Source organism: Helianthus annuus, chromosome 4, assembly GCF_002127325.2.
Source record: "Helianthus annuus cultivar XRQ/B chromosome 4, HanXRQr2.0-SUNRISE, whole genome shotgun sequence".
Lineage (NCBI taxonomy): Eukaryota > Viridiplantae > Streptophyta > Magnoliopsida > Asterales > Asteraceae > Helianthus > Helianthus annuus.
Genome location: NC_035436.2, coordinates 50,830,536 through 50,835,905, shown reverse-complemented (window position 1 = coordinate 50,835,905; position 5,370 = coordinate 50,830,536). Strand labels below are relative to the sequence as shown.

General features: G+C 34.8%; 1 long non-coding RNA gene across 1 annotated transcript; it reads left to right on the top strand.

The window, feature by feature from the left end:
* Positions 1-825: 825 nt before the first annotated feature.
* Positions 826-2,183, top strand: LOC110936671. The gene is made up of 2 exons (XR_002590185.2): positions 826-1,295; positions 1,727-2,183. It is a non-coding gene; the product is annotated as an uncharacterized LOC110936671 (long non-coding RNA).
* Positions 2,184-5,370: the final 3,187 nt, after the last annotated feature.

Genomic DNA, 5,370 nt, shown 5'->3' with positions numbered 1-5,370 from the left:
TTGCTTTATGTATTCGAGAGAGAGAGGAGAGTAATAAAAGGGTGTTTGAATGAAGCTTTGGTTCAAGAGTTTAAAGGAGAGAGAAATGAGGAGTTTTAAAAAGGTGGAAAGAGAAGCTGACAATTATAAATGAGGAGAGAAGGTATGAAAATGACATTTAGTGTTAAAAGACCAAATTAACCTTTTGAATGGCAAAATCTGATTGGTTGAAAGTGGTTCTTACGGTTCTTACAACTGGGGGTGGTTCCTATTTTAGCGGCTCCCTATATATATATATATATATATATATATATATATATATATATATATATATATATATATATATATATATATATATATATATATATATATATATATATATATATATATATATATATATATATATATATATATATATATATATCGGATTAGGTTCAAGAGTGAACACTAGTGTATTTGTGAACTGAGCAAACTAATTCTGGCCATACACGTGTGTAAATCAATAGCCAGGATTTGATGATGAAATACACTTGTGTATTTTAAGATTTGATGATGATATCCTAGCCATACACGTGTGTAAATCAATGGACAGGATTTGTTCACTCAGTTTACAAATACATTATTGTTCACTCTAGAACCCCACCCTATATATATACGATCCGGTTCAATCGAGAACCAAATCGAGTTGCAAGAACCGTAAGAATCATTTTAAACCAATCAAAGAATGCCACATCATCTCATCATATGATTAATTGGGAGGGTTAATTTGGTAATTTTATCATTCTCTCTCCTTTGTCAGACCTTTCTGTCACCTCGTCCTTCTCCATTTTTAAGGCCCTTCTCTCTCTCATATACACTCATATACACTATACACTGAACACAATTTCAAAAGCGATTTTTAAAATTTAGATCTAATTTCTCTCTAATCACCGCCACAAACCACCGCCACTTCACCTCCTAATCGGCTCCATATCCTACCGACCCAAATCACTAACTACCACCACCATCGACACCGCCTCCATGAAAGACGGCGGCTCCGCCGTGTTGGAGACGATCATGGACGAACTGAGCTTTCTCCACCGCTCCTCCACCACCCTTCAAACCACCAACCGCCGCTGCTCCACCACTAGCCCCCGCCTCGGCGTTTTCCCATTTTGATTTTGTAGTGTTATTCTTTTTCAAGGTTCAAATTTTGCTTTAGCTGTGATTATAAATACATCGATACACATATAAAGATGTGGCGGAGCGTGACACATGGCCTTCGCATTCCATCCCGTCTATCGATCTTCGGCAACAAATTATTCTCATCTTAATCGGTACAGTTTTGTTTTTCTTATTTTGAATCGGTAGAGGTTTAATCTTAACAGAAATTGTTGTATGTATTAGCGGATTTAATCAAGCAGTTATCGTTTTTCGTTGATTTGATTATGAAATTATGTTTACGTTATGTACAGGTTGAGTTTATATGATGAAATTTGTTTAGGTTGCATGAATTTAGGTTTTTATGTTGAGTTGTTTAAAGGTTAATTAATTGTATATGATGAAATTTGTTTAGGTTGTATGAATGAGTTGTTTATCTTTAAATTGTATATAATGAATTTGTTTAGGTTATATGAATTTAGGTTTTTATATGAGTTTTGTTGTTGATTGAAGGTTAATTGTATATGATGAAATTTTTTTAGGCTGTATGAGTTTAGGTTTTTATGAGCTGTGATGACTGATGAGTTGTTTTGGATTTTTTGAATAGAATACGGGGCGGTCATCGTATACGATTGATTATAAAGTGAAGATGCAGGGGATGTCCGAGGGGAAAAAGGGAAGTTGTCGGTGACGGTGGAGGTGTTCGAGATGGCGGAGGTAACGGTCGTACGGCGAAGCGGGTTCAGATCCGGTTTGGGGTGGTTTAGATTGGGTTCAACAATTGACCACATCATCGCATGGGTGTTGGTTCAAGTCCGGTTTGGGACGGCGTACTGCAGAGCTGCAATGTCATCTTTAAGAAGAACTTGTGTTCTTCAGTTGAGGTATAAAATGTTTCGGATGTTGTTTTTGACCAAATTTTGTAATTAGGTTTTATCCTCGAAACTTTGTTGAAAAGTTAAAAGTGGCTGTCTGTTAATTCTGTTTTGATTCTCTGTTTCTTGAATATGCAAACACTGTATTCATAACATTTCTTGAAGTTGAATGTAAAATCTCTTTGATTATTTTGAAAAAAAAGTTTTAATTTTTGCAAGAATTTAGTTTGTAGTTGAGAACGATGAAGCGGATGAGCTCCCTCCATGGTGGACAAAGGAGTTAAAAACAAGAAAAACTGGTTCAAAAACTAAAGTAGATCGGGGTAAACGATACTGATTAATTTTCCAAATTTTTAGGTCCCCTTAGTACAATGGATCTTCACATAATTGTTTATCTAATCTAGAGTGCGGAATTCTCTAGATCAGATTATGACAGAAAGGTGTAGAAACAGAAAAACTCTAACAAGTAAACTGATCTTTATTGATTATACGAAACAATCAACCTAAGATCCTAGCACTCCTAGCAAAATCGTCCACCACCTAAAAGTTGTCACAAATAGGCACCAACATTCGATCTGTAGCATAACCATTTGTATCGTTTATGTTTCTAGCGCTACACGGATCCCGTCACCGGATACATATTCTGCTCGCTCAAAGATGCCCAACGCTATGTTAAAACTGGAGTATTGGGGAGACTAGCTCCCCAACCGAAGAACAATGAAGATGAAAAATTACATGTTAATGTGATTAACTGATTATACAACTAACTATCTTGTTCTTAACATTGAAAAAAAAATAGTTTGTTTTGTAAACCAGAAATCGGGGTGGGGCGGTGGTGTCCGGTGGTACCAGTGTTTTTTTAAATTTTCAGTCGTTTTGTGTCGGTGGTCCCGGCGGTGCCGGTGGTCTTTGTTTCATCCCCAGTGGTGCCGGGGAGGCGGAGGTGGCTTTTTTTAAACCGGCGAGTAAAAAATTTTTAAAACGGTGCGTGAAAAAAGTTTAAACCTGGGTTGTAAAAAAAGTTTAAACCCGGGGCAAAAAGAAGTTTAAAACCGGGCGTAAAAAAAGTTTTAAACCGGCGCGTAAAAAAAGTTTAAAACCGCGCGTAGAAAAGTATTAAACCTGGTGCGTAAAAAAAGTTTAAACCCGGATGGTAAAAAAAGTTTAAAACTGACGCATAAAAAAAGTTTAAACCGGGGCGTAAAAAAATTTCTGAAACCGGCGCGTAAAAAAAGTTTAAAATTGGGGCATAAAAAAAGTTCTAAAACCGGCGCGTAAAAAAAGCTTAAAACCGGCGTTTAAAAAAGTTTAAACCCGGGTCGTAAAAATAGTTTAAAACCGGGTCGTAAAAAAAGTTTTAAACCGGCGCGTAAAAAAAGTTTTAAACCCGGCGCGTAAAAAAAGTTTAAACCCGGGCGTAAAAAAAATTAAAACCGGAGCGTAAATAAAGTTTAAAACCGGCCCGTAAAAACAGTTTAAAACCAGAGCGTAAAAAAAGTTTTAAAACCGGTGCATAAAAAAAGTTTTAAACCGGAGTAAATTAATTACTATAAGTTAAGTTTTATCTTTTCATTGACGGCTAAGTGGATGTGACCCACCACCTCCTTCTGCATGTCATTTCTCATGTCCAAATCAACTTGTTAATAAAAAAAGTTAATAAAAAAGACTACAATTTTTATCCTTTCATTTGCGGCTAAGTGGATGTGACCCACCACCTCCTTCTACATGTCGTTTCCCATGACCAAATCAACTTGTTAAGAAAAAAAAAAGTTAATAAAAAAACAACAATGTAAGTTATGTTTTATCTTTTCATTGGTGGCTAAGTGGATGTGACCCACCACCTCCTTCTTTATGTCGTTTTTCATGACCAAATCAACTTGTTAATAAAAAAAATTAATAAAAAAATTCTACAATTTTTATCATTTCATTTTAGTAAACCTTTTAAACATGCTATAAGAAATGCTTTTGGATGTTTTTCGATTAATAAACCTTTGTACCCACATAACTTTACTTTGCTATATATTAAACCGAGTAATTTAATTACTATAAGTTAAGTTTTATCTTTTCATTGATGGCTAAGTGGATGTGACCTACCACCTCTTTCTGTATGTCGTTTCCTATGTCCAAATCAACTTGTTAATAAAAAAAATTAATAAAAAAACACTACAAATTTTATCTTTTCATTGGCGGCCAAATGGATGTGACCCACCACCTCTCTCTGCATGTCGTTCCCATGACCAAATCAACTTGTTAAGAAAAAAAAGTTAATAAAAAAGGCAACAATGTAAGTTTAGTTTTATCTTTTCATTGGTGGCTAGGTGGATGTGACCCATCATCTCCTTCTGCATGTCGTTTCCCATGATCAAATCAACTTGTTAATAAAAAAAGACAACAATAAATAGAGGAAAGGATGACTAATCAAACAAGGACAAAAGCATATCCAGTTACATACAATCTTTTGATTCCTGGTTTGGAAAGGCCGGTTGATGCTAAGGAAAATATAGTTACATACAACCTTTTGATATTTGTTTTGGAAAGGTTGATGCTAAAGAAAAAACACCACAAACAGATTATATAGTCCAGGTTGTATGATGCGTTATAAAGACACATGGTTTACAGGTCGGCTTTTGGGCTGGTTAACCCGTTCCGTCGTACGAGACCCAACTTTCAAAGGGCGCAAAAGGTTTTATAAGCTTTAATATATATACTGGGTAAGGATAGTGTAAAAAGGGCCTAAAGTGTGAGAAGTGTGAGAAGTGTATTATAACACTATATATAATACTATATAACACCATGTAAACACCGTATAACAATATGTAACACCATATAATACCATATAATACCATATAACACTATGTAACACTATATATCATTCTATAACAAATATATCACTATACATCTATCATAGACATGCTATCAGACAACCTATAGTGTTATATTTGTTATATAATGATATATAGTGTTACATAGTGTTATATGGTATTATATGGTGTTACATATTGTTATACGGTGTTTATATGGTGTTATATAGTATTATACATAGTGTTATAATGCACTTCTCACACTTCTCACACTTTGAGCACTTTTTACAGGATCCTCTACCTATACTAAAATATATAATTAATATATGTATCCATTTATTATGCAAAAAGGGGCTAGTGGTGGAGTGGAAAAACCATCTCAAAATAACGTAAATGTCTCAAGTTCAATTATTGGTTTTACCACCAAGCTTTTATTTTTTTAATTCATTTCCCTTTAACCACAATTTTGGGCCCACTTTTGTTTTATGTCGCCCAAGGCCTAATTTTTTTTAGAGTTCTCAGAGACGGCTCTAATGGTTTATACGGCCATATGAGTTGGTGATTGCCCACGTCCT